Below are 23490 nucleotides of genomic sequence, written 5' to 3' on the forward strand. Positions count from 1 at the left end.
ATTTGTCCTTTGATTTCATAATCTGGCGCATTAATGTCTGGATGAGTAATTGCGTGACCTTGGCCAGTGCGTTTAGCTCTCATTCGGTCTTCCATACTTAAAGGTTCCAGATTCTCCATAATTGAATTTGTTGAATCGGTATCACTAGATGATTCTGATTTAATGGTTCGTTCCTCAACAATCTCTGTTTGAATGATTGGTGGCTCCGGAGGAAAGTTTAATGGTTCAGGATCTACGAACCGTTCCTGAATATTCTCCGGATTCTCAATTGTGAGGTTGGGTTCAAAAAATGGATTATCGGAAATTTGAACTGAAGTACTTGGTCGACTGGATGACGATTCTAAAGAAAAATCAACGGCGGTTATATTTGCTAAATGTCTTGATCTAGTTACAGGTGGTGAACGTACAAAAGGTGGTGAACGTCTTGCTCGGTGCATTCAGTGAATATCCTATTAGTTTTTAAAAGGAAAGAAAAATTATAATAAGTTATCCAATCAATAGACTTTTCTGATTTTGCCCACGTTTCGAATAGCCAAAAGATGCAGCAGAGGGGCAGGATTCGTTTGGTCTCAATATAATTGAGGACTGTTTGGCTCCAATAACCCGGTCCACGTACAAATCCAACTATTACTACGAACCAGAAAATTTTGATGTCTATTAATTTAACCACTTAAAATAAATTTTCGTAATTTTAAGAAATTTAGATAAGAAGTAGAATAAAAATCTATGTCCTAAAACTAGAATAGCGAGAAATAAGAAAGAAAAAGAGTTCGTCGAAAAAGGTAGAAAAAGAAAAATGGTTGAAAAAATAAAAGGTGACGGAAAAATAAAAGAAACTTATAAAAACTTAAAAATACTTGACTAACCTAACCTTATTACTACAACTAACTTAAAATTATAATCGCAAATTGAAATTACTAATTGGAATGATAATTGATACATAGTAAAAGGTGTCTAAAAATATTAAAGCTTACAGGAAAAACTAAATCCCAAATGGAAATAACTTAAAAAAGAAACTAAAACTTAAAAAGGCGTCGCAAAATTCTAAAGCACCTAATACTTAATCTAAGGAATAAGCACTTAAGAGAGTTTACGGCAAAGCCTAAAAATCTAAAATTACTACGGCAAATACTATGTCTAAAAACTAAGTACGAACAATAAAAATATAAAAATTACGCTAAACGATTAAAAAGTACAAAATATTAAAAGAAATAAAAAGTGATAAAAAAATACAATTTTTATTAAAATATTATTTTTATATTAATTATATTAAAGTATTAAGTTTTAAATATAATAAAACTAATTAAAAGTAATTAAAAATAATTAAACTAAAAACTTAATTAATAATAATAAAAACAAGCTAGGTTTTATAATAATAATAATATATTACTCCGCATTAAATGCAGAATTAGGGCAAAGATTGTGGCCTGTCAGAACCATCATGCGAGTTGCATGGGTTCAGGGGAAAAGGTCATGCGAGTCGCATGACCTGCTGAGCCGGTTCAAATGGGGGTTCAAACAACAGGTTCAGTTCGTAATATTTTAAATATTTATTAATTGTATTAATATTTTCTGTTTTATATTTAAAAGATAAATATATATATAATTAAAATAAAACTTAATTTTAAAAACTAAAAATAAACTTAAAATACTTTATAATTTTGTAAAAATAAAAGAAAAACTTAAAAATATATTTAAAATACTTTTTTTTTTTTTGGTTTTAATAGATTTTAAATTTTTATATATATTTTTTTTAATTAAAAATATATATTTATTATAAAAACTAATTAAGACTTAATAAAAAAATTTTATATTGACGTTTCGCTTCGGCGTTCCCTGGCAGCGGCGCCAAAAATACTTGATGTTATGCGAGGTGTATATAAAATAGTTATTAATTTTAGCAGAAAACACTATTAAATACGATACAATTTTATACAAGATATTTATTTATTTATAGAATGGATATACTTAAACCTTGCTACAACACTTATAGGCAGTGTACCTAATCGTACAGTAGTGTAGTTTTTAGTAAGTCCGGTTCGTTCCACAGGGAAATCTTTAAACAAAGCTCAACGCTATATTAGTTTACTTTTATAAAAATACAAATATATATATATAAGTAATATTATTATTATAAAAGGGGGGTTTTTACCGTTTAATGACCGGTTTGTCGATTTTAAAACTTTAGTTGCAGTTAAAACCTAATGTAAAATATTAAATAAATAAAAGACTTAATTTAAAGCGTAAAGTAAATAACGATAATGAAATTGCGAATAATAAAAGTGCGATAAAATAAAATTGCGATAATTAAAAAGTACGATAATTAAAAGTGCGATTAAATACAATAACAATAAAAATGCGATAATTAGAAGTGCAATTAAATATAAAATAAAGGAAATTAAATATGAAATAAAAGAATTATGCTTATTTAAACTTCCGTAATCATGATGTTTGACGTGTTGATTTTAGTTTTATGCCCATGGGTTAATTGTCCTTTGTCCTGGATTATTTAATCTGTCCGTCTGGTTTTTGTCCATAACAGTCCATCAGTCATAAATATAAAGTGCGAGTGTCCTCGTCAAATTATTATTATACCCGAAGTTAAATATTCCAACTAATTGGGGATTCGAATTGTAACAAGGTTTTAATACTTTGTTTAATGAATACACCAGGTTATCGACTGCGTGTAAACCAAGGTTTTACTACTTTATTAACAATTACACCAATTACCCTTGAATGTAATTTCACCCCTGTTTTAATTATTCTAGTGGCTATTAATCCATTCCCGTGTCCGGTTAAATGAACGATTATTCGTACATATAAATACCCCGCCCATCGTGTCCGATTGAGTGTATATGGTAATTTATAGGGATGCCCAATTGTAAATCTTTATATTAACATTAACAAACTTTCATTTAGTTAAACAAATATAAAGCCCATTAATAGCCCATAGTCTAATTTCCACAAGTGTCGTTCTTTTGTCCAAACCCCAATTATGGTACAAAGCCCAATTACCCAATTTTAGTAATTAGCCCAACATCATGATTACTTCGTTTTAAATAAACATAATAATAACTTAGCTACGAGACATTAATATAAAAAGGTTGAACATAACTTACAATGATTAAAAATAGCGTAGCGTTACACGGACAGAATTTCGACTTACACCCTTACAATATTCGCTAACATACCCTTATTATTAGAATTATAAATAAAATTAAAATATAAATTATAAATATAAATATAAATATATACGATATATTGAGAGAGAGAGATATATTTTGTGTATTTTAAAAACGGATCACGAAGTCGCTTTAAATAGAAGGTGGCCTGGAAAAGGTACTCATGCGAGTCGCATGAGTTTGGGCATTAGGCCATGCGACTCGCATGGCCGTGATTTCCAGCTCATGATCATTTGTTTTCTAGCTTGCCGACATAATAAATAAATAATATAAATATATAAATAATTTTAATAATTATATATATATTATATTATATTTATATGCATAGTTGAGTAGATATTTTTGGTCCGTTACGTCGGGCGTTTCTTCTAGGCTCAGGTCCCGGTTCCGGATTTTTGGACGTCTTCGCGTATTATTTTAAATCGCGTACTTTGCGTCTTGTAACTTGTACTCTTGTCATTTTGAGACGTTCCTCATCAATATTTTGAACCTTTTTAGTTGTATCTTGTACTTTTTAGCTCTTTGGACCTTTTTGTCTTCAATTTGTCGAATCTGCCTTTTGTATTCACTTTTTAATATTTAAACGAATATTGCTTGTAAATCGAACAATACCAACTAAAATCTTGTCTTTCTTGGGGAATAATGCTATAAAATATGTGTTCATTTTTGGCATTATCATATATATAATATATTTAATTTAAATAATTAATTATATATTATATTAAATTCACGTGCATAGTTGACTTGTAATTTTTGTTCCAATAAGTCATACGTCATCACTCAACTCATGTCCCGGTTCTGGTTTCTCGAACGCATTTTCGTACGTTTAGAAAACTTGCATTTTACGTTTCGTGTCACGTACCTTTGTCAAAATATAGCATTAAATTATCCCTAAACTATACCACTCAAAGTATATATTAAACTTTCGAGTGTTTTGGTCATTTACTTCTATAAATCATTGTCTCGCTATTTGTTAATATATATATATATATATATATATATATATATATATATATATATATATATATATATATATATATATATATATATATATATATATATATATATATAATAACAATTCGTTTTATGACCAGTTTAATATTATATTTTATATATTTTCAATATTAATATATACGTTTTAAAATACATATCACAAGTTATTCATATATCTAATTCCAACAGTTAATATTCCTTATTATTGTATGTCTCCAAATTACGTTATTTAAACAAACACTTTACCATTTATTTCGAATATCGTTAAAAATGAACGATTTCCCAAATCAACGTGGACCTCACAACAGAGACTCGTAATAATATCATAATCTTTAAGGGACTCAATAAATATCTTTTAATTCAGTCGTTTGGCATAATCTTTTAACTCCGTAGTTAAATATATCAATCAGATAATCAAACCAATAAGGTTAATGCACAGTATCGTTTTCATAACACTTTGTTACGTTTTCAAGTTATAGTATATATATATGTATCTATTTACATATATTTGTTCGCGAATCGTTGAGAACAATCGAAGGATATTTGAATAGTTCAAGAATTTTAGGATTCAACTTCATAGACTTTGCTTATCGTGTCGGAAACGTTAAAGATTAAGTTTAAATTTGGTCAGAAATTTCCGGGTCATCATAGTACCTCCCCGTTAAAGAAATTTTGTCCCGAAATTTGAGTGAGGTCATCATGGCTAACAATAAAAATGTTTTCATGACGAATATGTGTTGATAAATAGAATTTTTATCACCGTTGAATAATATGGATAAAAAAAAATCCAATTACTCGAAGCGTTTGAGGGAAGTTATCGTAATAGAGTGAAATGGAGAATAGAGATTCGTCTTATCTCTTGACGTAGTAACGATTGATTTCCGGAATTTAAGGAATAGAAAATCTTCATAATTTAAATAAGATTTGATTCTTCGGAATTTAAGGAAATTAGGATTTCCTTTGATTAAATGCGTAATCTGCCTCGATTGCTATGTCTGATATTTTGCTATAAATTGATCTCTTCAGTTTCACTTATTTTCACCACTCCTATAATCTTCTTCCTTATTTCATACTTACAAAAGATTTGTGAAAATACTTCATCCAGTTCTGATTCTTGATATTTTCTTGGCTATCATATCATTCATTCTTCTTTTTCATCTGCCACCAGAGGAGGTTATTTTCTTCTACTATTACCTTGGGGTTATATTGTTTTTCATTCTCCCGTGTCTTTATATTGCTATACGCATTGATATACACAGTTTGTAATTTCGGGGTTGTTTTCGGGCTTTATATTTTCCATTATATTTCAGAGCTTCATGCTTTTGTTTTCTCTTTCCGACTTTAAGTCAAGTGAATAATGGTCCAGAATTCGTAGGTATGAATTTCGGAATGAACATAATTAATATTCTAAGAAAGAAACGGTAATGGCACAATCTGACTTGTCAAATTACCAGAATACCTCAAAAAAGACCGAATCATCAAGAAAAATATTTTCTTGATATGTTTAGAGGTTAAATAGAATGAAAGAGTTATATAACATAGTTCATGATGAGGGTATGATCTGTGAACCTTTATCACGTTCCATTAGAAACTCAGCATGACTTACTGTAATATAATCACGTTGATCAAGTGTCATTATATTATACTAACTCATGCTTCAATTCCCAACACTACTTCAAAAACATCAATTTTTCGAAATTTTCAGAAATTAGAAACTAAAATAGTTTCTTTTATGATGTAACACAGATAGCGTGAAGAGATAAATAATTTCGGATGATAATAGTTATGAAGATATCTTCAGAAATATCGAAGATATTTATAATAAAATATATGATAATATCATAGAATTTCTAATATCGAAGGATGATGAAGAAGATTTGTTCGTAACGGATTTTGAGTCAGGAGAAAGGTATTCGTTAATGACTTCAGCAGATACTGAATCATTTGTATTCTTTGAAGGCAGGTTTAGTCTTTGTGATTTGTCCCCAGCCTCCTTCATGGTCTGCTCAATCCGTTTTCAGTTCCAAACCTTCTCTTTTTCTCAGCTTTACCACCATACTATTCTTTATCATCAAACTTTTGACTGTTAAGGTCGTTTACAGTTTTTGCTGCTTCATCAGCATTTTTCAAAAAATTCGGAGAACTAGTTTCGCAGTTTGGGTGTTTTTCAGAAACTTCACCTTCGAAGTAAATAAGTCTAGGAGATAGACATTATATGTATGTATATAACTATTGGCGTAGAATTGCTACGAAATTTGAAATACTGATTGCTAATTCCCGGTAGTTGGTATGGCAATTACAGTTACAAGATGTGGATGAGTACATGATAGGGTTTCAATAAACAATTATAATGGTTTTTCGGAGAGACTTTAAGTCACAGATTAATGAATTTTCTGGTACATTTACTGTTAATGTGGTGGGACATGAAAGGTTCCCCAGTAACAAAAACGTATATGCCAAAGTTACAAGTCTGAAAGGTCGTCGTTGACTGGTTGAACGGTTAATAATACTGGATACTTTGAAAAGGAATTGCAAGGTTATTTTTGGTAAAAACAATGCTAATGGATCTTGCACAGATTAAAAGTCAAAGTATAGCTTTGAAAGATGTAGAGATCTAAGAATGATGTCACCGGTTCAGAGTTATGACTTAGATTCTGATCCGTCAATATCAGAATATGTAATTGAATTTGTATGAAAACGATTGTATATCGTTGTGAGCATTGTTAATAATGTTTGAATCAAAGTTGAAGAATGTATAGTGTAACATATTAATTACGAACTTATATATTTTCCGGGTATTACCTACCCGTTAAAGATTTCACAATTAATACTTTGTACAAAAGAATTTTTATTACCGTCTTTATGAAAATATATGTATGTATATTTTCTTCAGATGTAACACAGATTTAATGAGTTAATATCATATTAAGCTCATTTAATTTTTGGCTGGATTAGAAATGAATAATTTCTAAAACATTAAAGATTTCATAATCTTCGTGGAGTATTTTACTAATGTAATCAATACTTCGTTATTCAGTTTTATTGATATTTCCTCAGTGAATCATGTTGGTGCTTATGGAACTCTTGCTAACTTCGCAAGGTAAAAAATGATGTTTTCTGGAAAGTTTCAAGTATATCGAAAATGAAAATGTAAAATTAATTATGTAATTGAATAATATACTTGGTTTATTATGAAATGGAATTCATTAAGTTGAAACAGAGATTGTAGTTAACAATGGTTAAGTTGTTAAGGAAGGATGTACATCATTGCATATTAGTAATATGAACTAACTGAGTAGTACCTACCAGTTAAGATTCACACGTAATAGCTTAGTACGAAAAGATTTATTTTGATTTCAAAATTCATATATATTAAATATACATAAAATTTCTTCAGGAGAAATGACTTAATACTTCATCGGTTATTGTTGCTGGTATTTCTTGGTAACTACGGTGCGTATGACGTTGATGCTCGTGAAACAGATTGTGAAGTTGAGGTTCGCGATGCGAATATTGTTGGTGTGACGCCCCGTACAAAATCATCGTGTACGGTACATCAACAACAGGATCATTACAAGGTCAAACACTATATGCTGTTTGAAAACCAGTTTTGCATTCATGAACAGATAACGTTTTACAAAAGATGAATAGGAAACATTAACATGAGTACATGATACTAAGGTCATTACAAAGCTATTGTTTTGAAAATAACATAAGTTGGGAATGCAAAGTAAAAGTTTCATGCTTGAGACATCTCTAAGTAATGCAGCGGAAGTCTAACACAGCAAGTCTGTAACAGCAAGTCTATACACCGAGACTAGAACAGCAAGTCTATACACCGAGACTAGAACAGCAAGGCTAACAGCAGAAGCAACAACGTCTAAACACCTGAGAAATACATGCTTAAAAAGTCAACATGAATGTTGGTGAGCTATAGTTTGTTTGTATTCAGTAATGTAATGTAGGCCACGAGATTTCAGTGCTTCAAACAAGCGTTTCAAATCAGAAATTCAAATCAGTATGATAAAGTATATGTATAACCGTGGGCACCCGGTAACTAGACTTAACGTTTATAACCCCCTGAAAGTACACTTGGCGAGTGCGTATGTTCACGAAGTATTAAACACTCGTTAAATGCTAGCGCGACTAGCCCGAGTGGGGATGTCAAACCCTATGGATCCATATCTAAGATTCGCGTTCACCGGTTCAAAAACCAATGACTAAACTTTACCGAGCTAAAGGGAATGTTTCTGCCGTTGTATAACCCACACATATATAAGTTTAAGTACTCGTGCCTAGTATGTAAAACATAAAATCCGCATGTATTCTCAGTTCCCAAAATAAGTTAAAGTAAAAAGGGAATGCTATAACTCACAGTGATAAAAGCGGTAAAGTCGGTAATGAAAGTACGCAAGTAGTAAGTCGGTCCGAAAGGTCGTCAACAAGCAATACTAGAAAGGAAAGAAAGAAAGAACAAGTGTGTGTGAAAACCAAATGAGCAAGTGATTTGAATGAGAGGTAAATGGCTAGTATTTATAAGCAAGGAATTTGACAAGGATTGATGACATGGACAAGGGCTAGTATTTATAAGCAAGGAATTTGACAAGGATTGATGACATGGACAAGCGCTAGTATTTATAAGCAAGGAATTTGACAAGGATTGATGACATGGACAAGGGCTAGTATTTATAAGCAAGGAATTTGAAAAGGATTGATGACATGGACAAGGGCTAATTAATTGGGTCACTAGCTAGAGTAGGGTGGGCTTGAGCCCAACAAGGTAGAAAGTCCAACAAGACTAACTATTGTGCATAATTAAATTACTACGCGTAATTAAGCATCCAAAAACCCAGGTAATTATTATTATAAAATAATAATTAATATTTCGCAGTCATAATATTTCGATTATGACAAAAGTTAAACGTGCGCGCAAGTTCGCGGTTTATTCGAAACGTTAAATAACACTAACGGTTATAAAGGCTTCCAATGATCAAGTTATGTATCCTACGTACTCTAAGGCACGTTTTAACATATAAATGGAAGTAAACCACATAAATCAAGTTTCCAGAGTATAAAGTAACACAGTACGCACAAATACCCAGTTTCGCAAAAACACAAGGCACAAAAGCAAGTCGAAAAAGCCGGGTCGTTACATTACCCACCTGTTAATGGAAATTTCGTCCCGAAATTTGAGGAGTGACAAAAAAAAATGGTACCGTATTTAAATAAGAAGTAGCGTATCAAAGTTCCGAAAGATTCGTGGGCTAAAAAGTGAGCTATTTACCTTGAAAGGTACTCTGGCGTATAAAAGTAAGAATAGGTATATGCTATTAATTAAGTCTCTTAGGAGATCAATAAATTGATTTCGTTTCTGGTTAACATGAGTATGTTGTCTGAATATATCCACAAAAGAAAAGATGATGTTTTTAGCCTTACAGGCATCTTTAGTAAGCTGGATGCATGAAATACATCATGAATGTTACTAAACTCATCTAAAACATTGAGCGCTTATGTCGCAATACAAAGCTGATAGGTAGGATGGAAAACATGGTGATCATAACCATGCGATTTGATGTCTGGATAGTGTTAGCCACGGATTTTACTAACCCCTTGATTTCGGAAAGAGACCATAGGCATAAAGAACTCGATATTTAAGAACGTTTCATTTGACTATATGAATTGAAACTTTTGCTGAAAGTGAATAATCGGACTTATATGCAATGCAAGCCATAATTATCTATAGTGCCTTCAGGACGGTCTGAACGAACAATGAAGGATATCACCCAGTTTACCATACTGCAGGTGAACTTATCCTTAGATGGAATGAAAGAACAGTTCCATAATGTAACTTTATCCTTTCAGTTACATGTTGAAGTTAGGGTTAACATTAACTAGAACAACATATAGTTGCAACCAACGAAGAAAGGAATGTGTAGAGTAACCATATCCGTATTACAGATGTTTTAAGCAGTCCCTTCCAAGAGAATAACAAGATTCATAGATTCCTAAAGTATGTTACTTTACATTTCCAAAAGAGAATTGCACGAAAGGTGTGATCTTTGAACCAGGGTGAACTCTTCGAGCGGTTTGTTCTGAATTTATCCTTATACTTAAGGAGATGCGCGGACAAGAAGATACGTGGACCCTTGGTCGTAAAGAACGGTTTACTCTAAGTGAAAAGAATCTCAAAACGATTCCTTGTACCTCAACCTACTAATTCATAGATATGATTTTTACGAGGATGTTGCGATTAGCCGTGAAATATTGAGAATAGAAACCCACCTAGTGCCCTTCCTACAATGGGGTGACCATTGAGTGTACCTCAGAAAACTGATTTATCGGCCCGCGATTTTGCCATGTTTAACCTTAAAAGGAACATTTTTCGAGTAAAAAGACTTCCTAACAAATTTTTTTTTTATAAATCTGCCACCCAAAGTGGCTCAAGCATTTTTAACAAGGATTTTAATAGTAAGCTTCATCCCTAACGGAGGGAGAGAAGAAGTGTGATCCCTACATGGTGTAGTCTAATACGGAAACCTTTAATAAAATCAACCGAGGAAGTTTTGAAAAACCTTTAAACGTTTGATGCGACAACATAAATGGAACGAAGTTCTTGGTAAATTTAGAAGTATGTATAACGAGTACCATTTTCACAAAATTATTTGACTTAAAACAACTCAATAAAGGAGCGATTTTTAATCATCTTGAAGGTATAACTTAGTATGTACTAACCCAAAATAAGTAAGGGTAAATTTATACATATATGATTTTATAAATCGCGTAAGTGATAGAAAAGTTTGTAGTACTTTCATTTGTCCATAAATCTCGTGAGCACTGCACAAATAAGTAACGTGTAAATCAACGAGTAAAATTTTTAATAAACATAGTTTTTCGTATTTTAGAGGTTACGAGTTGAAAAAGGTCGAGTGAAAAATCTTTGAATCATCGGTTGACATGTTACTAGGTAATGAAAACTAATGAATTAAATATAGTTTTGATGATTATCCGAACTTAAGTCTTTGGCCCAAAAATGTTTACGTACGAAGCCGTTGCTAAAAAGTGAGGTACGAAGGATAGAGCATGAGGATGAGAAGTTAATCGCTTCTTGACTTTGCAGAATGCCACACAGGTTATGGCTAATATTAAAGTCGGAATACTAATGATGTTAATATCGCTAGATGAGAATTTCCTTGGAATAGGTCAGGACTTTGAGTTATGTAAGATAGAGCATCGCTCCGACAGTTGTGAAGAATAAGATCCCTGGGGTAACGCAGTAATTTTGAATGGTTTAAGTGTTTGTGGATGCCCGAAGGCTCTGCATGACGTGGTAGTAATGCCTTCATCACATACACACACATGAATCTCTTAGTTTCGACAGTTGTCTGTCTTTATGATGACTTGGATACGAATAAGCAATGAAAAATTTTATATTGACAAGCAACGAAAATTTTATAGAATTCATTTAAGGTGACGATGTAAGAAAAGAAATTAAGTTCTTAGCAAACTAGGGTTATGTACAACACGTACCATTCAAGGTAAAATATCCTTTGAATAAAAGATTTGATTTGTAAAAGTGAAAGTAAAATTTCATATGTATTTGTCAAAAAGAAGTAATTATTTACTTTATTTTATATAACGTATACGATTTCAAAAATTTGCACGAATGGCAAATAAAATAAATTTATTTTTATTAAGTTTTGAGAGGATCGCACAGTAAAATAGTGTAAGTAAAATTTTGGCAAACAAAATTTTCATATTTCGGAGGTTGCAAGTTGAAAAAAGATTGATGAGAATCGAGTAAAAGACTATTGAAAATCTCGGGTGATATTTGAGAAAAAATGTTACGAGATAATGAAAACTGTTGAATTTTAATGTGGTTGATGACTATTAGTAGGGCATAAGTCCTTCGACCAAAAATGCTTAAGTATAAAGTTGTTGCTTATAAGTGAGAAACGAAAGGGAGAGTATGAGGACGGGGATTAACTACCCATTGATTTTGGAAATTCCGAACTGGTATGACTAATATCGAAGTAAGAAGGGTGATGGTGTGATTATCATTGATTAAGAATTCTCTCGGAATAAGTTAGGATTCAGTGTCGCATAAGAATGAGTATCAAATACGATTCTTGGGTAGTATAGAATTTGAATTGCTGAAGTGACGGGATACAATTTCCTTTATGTATCATTGTCCATTGTATCGGTTTCTTTTATGGCTAGAAAGTGAGCAGATTTGGTGAGGCAATCAACGATAACCCCGATAGTGTCATAACTGCCGACTGTTTTCGGTAGTTTCAGAATGAAATCCATCGTCATCCCTTCCCATTTCCATTGTGGGATCTCGGGTTGTTGAAGTAATCCAGATGGCTTTTGGCTCACCATTCTCGCGAGGTATACGAATAATCTTCTTACTATAAATAACTTTCGCTATCGTCCTTGAAAGTCAGTCTGTTCTAACTATTTCCTCAAAGCTTTCTAACTCGATGAGTATTAGGTTAATTTTAAGGTCCATTCCAACCAAATCTTATTATACTGCCGTGAAAATTTTTATCAACCTTCTCAAATAACATCTGCTTGTGCGCAGGTAACTAATCCTTTCCAACTACTACTATAAAACTTCCAAGTTTTGTTGGCATGAGGTCATTTCCAAATGACCCACCTGTTAATTTTTAAGGTACTATCTTAAATTACTCATCTATCTCTGCCAACTTACCACTAGCTTGTCCTATAGAATACTTAACTCTCATGATTGTTAATGGCTTATTAGTCATCACACTAGGATTCTTAGATATAAGGTTTCTATCACTCTAGTATTAAACAATTCCGAGACGATAAAATCGTTGTGAAGAAACGTACCCTAACTAAAATCAGGATCCATGCGAGTCTCCATAGCTGAGATAACGATTGCTCTATCGTATGTGAGTCCAAAGTTTTTTTTTTCCTATTTGAGAACTTTTTCCTTAAGTATCCAGGGTGTCTATATCTATAACAAATTTTTGGGTTATCAATTTTGCAATCCAGGCCCTTCTCGTACAGTATCTAGACTAAGTGGTTATTCCTGCCTTTATCATACCATAATGCGTATACTCAAGTGGTTCCTACCAAAATTTCCTTTGAATCGCTTCATATTCCTTATGTAGTAACATTGGGACTTCTGCATGATTCACTTCAATATAATTACGCTGGCCTGGCGTCATTATATTGTACTAAATCGTACGTTTATTCCAATATCACTCCATATGGTCAATGTAACGTGATCACTTTCAGTTCTACTCAATTTCATCCAACGGTGCTTTATCTATGCTATCTCAAAACAAAATCTACATAATTAATCTCACGGTTTCTCGGTGTGGGTGCGTAAGTTCCGTAGGTCATGCACCAATGCCTAAATGTCCTGAAATTTCTTCAAAATGTTCAGGTTCAGGTAACATCGTTAGGTTCCTTTCTAGAAATTCAATCTGGGTCTCGCGTCGAGTTGTATGTGTAGCAAGTAGTAGTACGATATGTCTTGAGGTGACTCTCAAGTCTTTGGGTATGGTTGAGCTTCAGTAGAAGGCACTCTGACCTTGTGAAAGGAGATGTCCTCCCGACTTCCCCAATGCCTAAGAGTGTTAGGGTACTAAATCCAGAAATGTCGTCAGATCGTTGAGCAGTGGTGAACAACGAAAGAGATAAGTGACGGTCATGAAAGCGTACGAGTTACGAGCCATCTTGCAGGAACTGAACAACCTTCGAATGTTCACACATCATACGTGGCTATTTAGAGTGAGCTCGGGGTGCGGTTACTCCGACAAATCCTCCAATATCTCCTCCTCCGAGGATCGACTTTAGTGGGCGTGTAATCCGAGGGGTACTCCCCCTAGATTGCGTGAAGAATCGTTTCGATCTCTGGAACGGTGGAACAATAGTAACAGGTGGATTACAATACTAATCCTTAGGGTTAGACGTGTGGAAAATAGGTTAAGAAGAACATCTGAACTAGGAAAGGTAAGTTTTTCCAAGTCGGTGCAGCGAATAGCAGGCATGAAGCAAGTACGTAATCAGGCACTACAGCAACCTAGCTCATTTACAGCAGTATATAGCATGACAATATTAACAGTACTAAACAGAAGTAACATGCAATCGAAAGCAGATAGTAGCATGCAGTAGCTAGAATAAGCAAAAGCATGCAGCGAGTTTACATAGCAGTAAAAGGAAACGGTAGCATGCAGCAAGTTCATACGGTAGTAAAAGTAAGCAGTGGCATGCAGTAGTAGTAAGCAGTAACATGTAGTAATATAACACAGTAGCATGCAGCAGGTTCCGCAGAAACAAGTAAACTAGCAAGTTGTAGATTAGTCCTATTAGTGAATCCTACTCGGGTCGGTCCTAGACACACTAATGCAACCTAATTCCCTACAACCAATGCTCTGATACCAACTGTGACGCCCCGTACAAAATCATCGTGTACGGTACATCAACAACAGGATCATTACAAGGTCAAACACTATATGCTGTTTGAAAACCAGTTTTGCATTCATGAACAGATAACGTTTTACAAAAGATGAATAGGAAACATTAACATGAGTACATGATACTAAGGTCATTACAAAGCTATTGTTTTGAAAATAACATAAGTTGGGAATGCAAAGTAAAAGTTTCATGCTTGAGACATCTCTAAGTAATGCAGCGGAAGTCTAACACAGCAAGTTCGTAACAGCAAGTCTATACACCGAGACTAGAACAGCAAGGCTAACAGCAGAAGCAACAACGTCTAAACACCTGAGAAATACATGCTTAAAAAGTTAACACGAATGTTGGTGAGCTATAGTTTGTTTGTATTCAGTAATGTAATGTAGGCCACGAGATTTCAGTGCTTCAAACAAGCGTTTCAAATCAGTAATTCAAATCAGTATGATAAAGTATATGTATAACCGTGGGCACCCGGTAACTAGACTTAACGTTTATAACCCCCTGAAAGTACACTTGGCGAGTGCGTATGTTCACGAAGTATTAAACACTCATTAAATGCTAGCGCGACTAGCCCGAGTGGGGATGTCAAACCCTATGGATCCATATCTAAGATTCGCGTTCACCGGTTCAAAAACCAATGACTAAATGTTACCGAGCTAAAGGGAATGTTTCTGCCGTTGTATAACCCACACATATATAAGTTTAAGTACTCGTGCCTAGTATGTAAAACATAAAATCCGCATGTATTCTCAGTTCCCAAAATAAGTTAAAGTAAAAAGGGAATGCTATAACTCACAGTGATAAAAGCGGTAAAGTCGGTAATAAAAGTACGCAAGTAGTAAGTCGGTCCGAAAGGTCGTCAACAAGCAATACTAGAAAGGAAAGAAAGAAAGAACAAGTGTGTGTGAAAACCAAATGAGCAAGTGATTTGAATGAGAGGTAAATGGCTAGTATTTATAAGCAAGGAATTTGACAAGGATTGATGACATGGACAAGGGCTAGTATTTATAAGCAAGGAATTTGACAAGGATTGATGACATGGACAAGGGCTAGTATTTATAAGCAAGGAATTTGACAAGGATTGATGACATGGACAAGGGCTAGTATTTATAAGCAAGGAATTTGAAAAGGATTGATGACATGGACAAGGGCTAATTAATTGGGTCACTAGCTAGAGTAGGGTGGGCTTGAGCCCAACAAGGTAGAAAGTCCAACAAGACTAACTATTGTGCATAATTAAATTACTACGCGTAATTAAGCATCCAAAAACCCAGGTAATTATTATTATAAAATAATAATTAATATTTCGCAGTCATAATATTCCGATTATGACAAAAGTTAAACGTGCGCGCAAGTTCGCGGTTTATTCGAAACGTTAAATAACACTAACGGTTATAAAGGCTTCCAATGATCAAGTTATGTATCCTACGTACTCTAAGGCACGTTTTAACATATAAATGGAAGTAAACCACATAAATCAAGTTTCCAGAGTATAAAGTAACACAGTACGCACAAATACCCAGTTTTGCAAAAACACAAGGCACAAAAGCAAGTCGAAAAAGCCGGGTCGTTACAGTTGGTGGTGGTAATGGTACTGTTGGTGTTGTTGTCGGTGGTACTGTTGATGCCGGTGATACTGCTGGTGCTTGTAACCTTTGCACCATATTCTCTAAAGCCACTACCCGAGCGCGAAGCTCGTTGACTTCTTCTACTACATCGGGATGATTGGCGGTTCAGACGAGCGGATGAATAAGATCCAAAATTTGAGATAGTATATTATCGTGACGAGATACTCTAGAAATGAGAGAGAAAATGGTGTCTCGAACAGGTTCGCCGGTAAGTGCTTCAGGTTCTTCGCCAAGAGGGCAATGTGGTGGATGGAAGGGATCACCTTCTTCTTGTCTCCAATAATTAAGTAGGCTACGAACCCATCCCCAATTCATCCAGAATAGATGATGGCTAATTGGTTGATCCATTCCGGTTACACTGTCTTCGGAATTCAAGTGAATATCCATATCGGAATAGCTGTCAGAGTTTAAGGAATTTGAACTAGATACGGGATCCATCTTGTATAATTAGGGAGATGATTTTTGATATGAATTGATTATAGAATTTAGTTTGGTATTCTTCAATACATAATTTACATATGTATATATAATACCAAATTCCATAAATCACGGAGAAATTTTCGGAAGATGTCAGGAAAAGTTTACAGTAACAGATACGCTAAGATATGAATTTTGTCTATACACTATTCATGCAATCAATGCAGTAAAACGTGTCTAGACTAGGAATGATAAGCAGGTAATTTCCGACAAAAAATGATAAGCAAAACTTTTGACATGCAGACACGGTCGAAGTCCAGACTTACTAATGCATCCTAACAACTATCAGTTAGACACACTCATGCAAGATCTGGTTCGCTAGGATCAACGCTCTGATACCAACTGTGACGATCACTCCAAATCCATATGGACGAACACATCATTCATCGATTTCATTGCGAGGTATTTGACCTCTATATGATACGTTTTGTAAACATTGCATTCTTTTGAAAAGGCACACCATAAATGAATATTTAAATCAAAGGTTTTCGACATCTGATGATATCTACATATAGATAATGATCGTAAATAATAGTTTACAATGGTACTTCCGTTGACAATGCAGTCAAAATAAGATACATGGTGATGATTTGGTGAATGCAACGTTTCCTTGAAAAATATGCCATGTAAGGCTCCATGCACATAGCTTGTCTAACATATAAGCAAACAGCGGAAGACTTCTAGAGAACCTGAGAATAAACATGCTAACAAGTGTCAACACAAAGGTTGGTGAGTTCATAGTTTTAATGTTTTGCATAATCTGTACATAAAGGTGGATCACAAGTTTCAGTTGTTTCATCCAGAAACGTTTATCAAAATATTCTACAAGATTGAGCACCCTGGTAACTAAACTTTAACGTCTATATAATAAGTACCCCTGTTTTAACATACATGCAACTAACATGTACAATACACGCAATCCAACGTGTACTAAACTCAAATAGCATACGTATGTTTTATAGTTCAGGCTAGGGTTTCTATACCTGGAACAGACGGGGATGTCAAGGCCTATGGATCCATATACTACTACTCGCGCCCACCAGTTCTTATAACTGGCAGTTACTAGTTACCAAAGCTAAGGGATTTTCGGTTTAAACTCAGTGTAGAATTTAGTATGTACTTGTATCCATTGCGTTTAAAATAAATTGCATGTATTCTCAGCCCAAAAATATAGATTGCAAAAGCAATTAAAAAGGGAGCAAATGAAACTCACCTTAGCAGCACATAAAATTGTTCACCAAAATGTGATCGAAACTCGGAATACCAAATAACCGTAGATCTCAACCTAGAGAGAATATGTTGGTCAATAAATGTCTACCAAGCTAGGTCTGGTCATAGTGTATCATAATCCTAATGCTCGAGATCGACATACAAAAGTTATCCAAAGTTGTTTCAAAAAGTCAATTTTGACAATAGTTCAACAAAACGAGACGTGCTTTATATAAGAATTCATTTACTCGGCTGGTAATATTTAAAAATCCATTTTATCAATCTCGTAAACAAGTTGTTTAAATCTTAATTGCAGATTCAAAAGCAATTTCAATTAACGTCAATCATAATTCAGTTGATCATATCTTTTTGAAAGGATCCGAAACTAATCATCCGGACATCGTCCATATAGATTAAAAACGAATTACAATAGTTGATAACATCGCGAGGTACTTGACCTCTATATGATACATTTTACAAACGTTGCATTTATTTCTTAAAGGCAATCTATTATTACATCGAGAGTTGACATATTAGCCTAACATTTTATAACAACCAAATGATCTAATCTGCCATTTTCATAACAATAGTCTTTAATGAACTTCAATGACTCGAATGCAACGTCCTTGTATCATAGCTTAAATGGTCCCAAGTAGTATCCTTAACATGAGCTAATGCACAGCGGAAGACTTAATTCGTACCTGAGAATAACATGCTTTAAAACGTCAACATAAAGTTGGTGAGATATATAGGTTTGATGCTAGCAGCGTTATAACAATGGACCACAAGATTTCGTATATAATCATTTCAATAAAAATATTCTAAGTGGTTGAGCACTTGGTAACCATACTTAACATTTAATCACGTCGCATATTCCCTTTAATATGAAATCTTACTACACCGTACCAAGGTGTAGTCGCAAAACGAAGTACTGTGCAACCGTTGAATACTGGTCGTCCAGTCCGGTTGGGGTTGTCAGGCCCGATAGATCTATCAACAGGATTCGCGTTTACAATACCGCTGTAAATAACAGTTACCAAGCTACAGGGAAGTATGCCAGTGGTACAACTCAACGTAGAATATATTTTTCAGTTACTTGTGTCCATAACGTAAAACATAAAATACATGTATTCTCATCCCGAAATATTTAGAGTTTAAAAGTGGGACTATATACTCACTGTTGTCTCGAAGATATATATATTTTTGACTTGGTCTTCCGGTTGATATCACGAACCTATCCATATATAATATATCAATATATTTTCATTTTAAACAAACATCTCGTATATATATTTATAATACTTTTAATACTTTGAATAATTCCTTAGTCCGTAGTTAGCGTTTCGATGTTAGTAATTCAATTTTAATGGTTCATTTTTAGATGTTTAATATACCCGCAATAAATAAACCCCCAACGAAATAAATAAAATTCCCATAAAACCCCATCGTATATGTGTTGGTCGAGATTAATCTTGACCCATGGTACCGGTGTTGTCAAATGACGTGTTGCGTACATAAAGTACCGGTGTTGTCAAATGACGTGTTGCGTACAATCATGGGATCTTATGATTAATCTTCTCGTGTTGTTTACGGGTGATCCTGAACCATATGAAATTGAATTATGAGTACATATATATAAAATATCATGTTATCTTAGAAATATGTGATTTATATCTTTTTTTCCAATTGATCCCGTAGTTGAAATGATCTAGGATAACCAATTTTGTTTCGGTCATAGTTTCTTCGTTACAAGTCCGTTTTCGTTGATTCAAATTGCCATCTTCTTGGATCGAGTTCTTCTTTAAGACTATGAACTGTAAATACCTTGGTTTGTATTCAAAATCATACGGCATAAGTGAAACATTAGTGAAACATATGAAGTTAAACATTTTGTTACAAAAAAAAAAAAATCATTTAATGACCATTTTTCTAAAAATACTTATACTTTGAAAAACCAAGTTTTACCTTATTAAATTAGCATATATTTAAGTTATATTACAGGTCTTGAAGTATTTTAAAAGTTAAGTTAGAAGGATCTATTTAGTTTGCAAACAAGTTTGAAAACATTCAAACTATGTTCTTGTTGTTAAACTTTTGTACCACAAAATAAGATAGCTATATATATATGAATCGAACAAGGTTATGAACATAGATTCTACCTCAAGTTCCTTGGATAAGTTTGCTGTAAAAGAGGAGTAAGAAGCTAGAATCAAAAGGGTGATAGAAGTGGATGAAAGATTGGAAGTAAGTTGGTGTTCTTGGAAGGTTTTCTTGAAGTGTTTTTGTATGGTTTTCTTATGGTGTTTATGTAAGGTTTTTGAAGCTAGATCTTCTTAGAACTTTACTGAATTGTTGAAGGTGTTTAAGGGTTATAAGTGTGTGTGTTTTAGCTAGGAGATTGAAGTAGTAAATGAATCAAAATGATGATACATATATACTCCTAAAAATGTGATCTTTAAGGATAACATGACAAAATTTTAGTTTGTAATCTTATGTATTTGTCAAACAATAATACAAAAGCAATTACCTTATACCTAGGGTAGTAACAAGGGCTGGTTAGGTGGTGATTTGATGTGTATATACCAATAGTAAATACGTATAGAAGCTAGGTATGATACGAGTACAAATACTCTAGATATACGTATAGAAATTTTGTGAAAAATGGAATGAGGATTCAAATATAGCTATCTTTTGTGAATACACTTATATGATTTTATGTATTTAAGTCTTAAAAGTGAGTAAATACATTACTTATACGATATATGTATAAACATTATAAGTCTTAAGTATTTATGTCAAATAACGTTACGTATAGTTATCGTTTTGAAAACTTAAGTTAGTAGTTTCAAAATATACTTATAACTTATAGTTTTTGATACAAAATAAGATATTAAAACATTCATTAATCATGTTAAATATGTATATATACATATATATACGTAAACGTATAATTATCATATATTGTATAGTTCGTGATATCGTCGGTCAAACTAGACGGTCAAACGTTGTGTAAAACTCTTTTCGGAAATATAAATCTCGACAATTTGGATTACTTATCATGTTGGTAAGTTTTAATTTATGTAAATATTAATCTTATAAGTATAGAACGATCGAAAAAAAATGCGGGTCAACTTTAGGGTTTTTGCTTATCGTGTCGGAACCATATAGAGATTAGAGTTTAAATTTGGTCGGAAATTTCCGGGTCGTTACAGTACCCATCCGTTAAAGAAATTTCGTCCTCGAAATTTGGTAGAGGTTGTCATAAATAACCATAGGAATGTTTTCATGACGAATATGAGGTAATAATGAAATTTTATCATTATTGAAAGATTTAGATAAAACGATTTGGTTATGTGAGACGCACGAGCGAAGCTATCACAAAAAAAAAAAAAAATGAAATGAGTAAATATGGAATCGTTTTTAATCGATGACGTGGTTTAGAATTGATTTCCGGGATTTAAGGGATTTAGGAAAAATCTTACGTAATAAGATTTGGTTATTCGGCGATCAGAATCTTCTTTGATTTAATGCGGTAATCTGTTTCGATTTCTTTGTCGGATATTTCACTATAAATCCACCCCTTCGTTTCCTTATTTTTCACAACTCGCATCTTCTACTCTTTCTCCTTAATTCCTACTTTAAGGTATCCTTTGAAATGCTTCATCCCGTTCTGATTTTTGTTATACTTCTAACTTTTATATCTTTCATTCTTCTCTTCCATCTACCGCCAGAAGAATCTATTCACTTTTATGATTTTCTTGGAATTATAATGTTTCTAATTCTCCCGTGTCTTTACGTCGCCATACGTATTGATATACATGGTTTGTAGTTTCTGGGTGGTTGTTGGGTTTGATATCTTTCCTTATACTTCGATGCTCCTGCTTCTGTTTTCCATAATCATTGTCATCCATAGTTAATATTCTCTCCTATTTGCTGTGATCTATACCCCAATTTCTATTTTGGGACTTTGTCCCTTCGTTTCTTCTTCCCGTCCTTGAGTCAAGCGATCAATAGTTCGGAATTCGTAGGTATAAAATTTGGAATGAACCTAGCTATTGGTTTTAGAATAAAATTGTAATGGCACGATCTTGATTCGTTAAATTACTCGAATATTCCGGAAAAATAGAACTATCAAGGTGATACGTTCTAATATGTTTGGAGACTTGATAGAATGTAAGAGCCGTGTAACATGGCACATGATGACGGTACTGTGAATCATCACATTCCATTAGAAACTTAACATGACTTACTGTAATATAATGAAGTTGATCAAGTTTCATTATATTATACTAATTCATGTATCAGTTCCCAACACTACTTCAAAACATTCCTATTTTAAACTTGAAGGTTTTAGAACTTAGAAACTAACACAGTTTCTTTTATATTGTAACGCAGATATTACGGAGAAATACATGATTTTGGATAAGAACAGTTGTGAGAATATCTCCAGAAATATGGAGGATATGTATAACAAAAGATATGAAGATATCTTATAATATCTAAGATAAGATGATGATGAAGAATATCATCGGGAAAGGTTTAGGATAAGGGGTAGGTTTTTTTTTTTTTACTAATGGTTTCAGCAAGCACTGAATCGTTTGAATCCTTTGAAAGCAGATTCAGTTCTTGTGATTTATCTACATCCTCCTTCATACTTTGCTCAATCCGTTTTCCAGTTCCAACTCTCCTCTTTTTCTAAGCTTTACCAATACAATGTACTTCATCATTAAACTTTTGACTGTTAAAGTCGTTTACAGTTTTTTTTTTTTTTTTTTTTTTTTTTTTTTTTTTTTTTTTCTGCTTCTTCAGCATTTCAAGAATTACTTCATAGTCCAGGATGTTTTTCAGAACTTCACATTCGAAAAATGTAATTCTTAGGGATAGTCGTTCTCGGTATAACTGGGAGAATTTCTACGAGATTTTCAAAATACTGATTGCGGGTTTCGCCAAAGAGATAACGAGTTGCTGGTACGTCTGCTGATGATGTTGTGAAAAAGGTTCTCCGGTAACAACGTCGAAAGGACAAAGTATAAATATCGAGATTATAATAGGAGTAGTCTCACTGAGAAGTCGAAGTGGAGCTGTGACAAAATTAGCTTCTTGAAAAGGAATCGTATGATTGTTTTTGATAATGAATGATAAGGAATTCGACGCGGATACGTTTTAACTATAACTTCGGTTTCGAAAATTTTTCAGGTGCATCACTGTATGCATAAATCTTTCTTCCGTAAACGAGGTGCGGCTGGTTCAACTTCTCGATCGAGGTGTTTTCAAGAATCATGAAAAGATTTGAATGAGGATTATAATTGTCGAAGTACAAATGAGGTTTAGGATGAAATCAAGTGGCAAAATTGAAGAATTGTTTAGTTTCATATGTTATAATCAACATTTTATTTCATTTTAATTGTCCAATGTTTCTTCTTTATGCCACTTGTTGGATTTGGATAGGTAAAAAAAAATTCAAATATGAAATTTAAATGGAAATGGTTATTCTGGGGTGAACGGATACGTATATCGATGGTTGTAAGTAAAATAACAAATGACCGTTGAAT

This window comes from Rutidosis leptorrhynchoides, chromosome 4, assembly GCF_046630445.1.
Source record: "Rutidosis leptorrhynchoides isolate AG116_Rl617_1_P2 chromosome 4, CSIRO_AGI_Rlap_v1, whole genome shotgun sequence".
NCBI classification, from domain to species: Eukaryota; Viridiplantae; Streptophyta; class Magnoliopsida; order Asterales; family Asteraceae; genus Rutidosis; species Rutidosis leptorrhynchoides.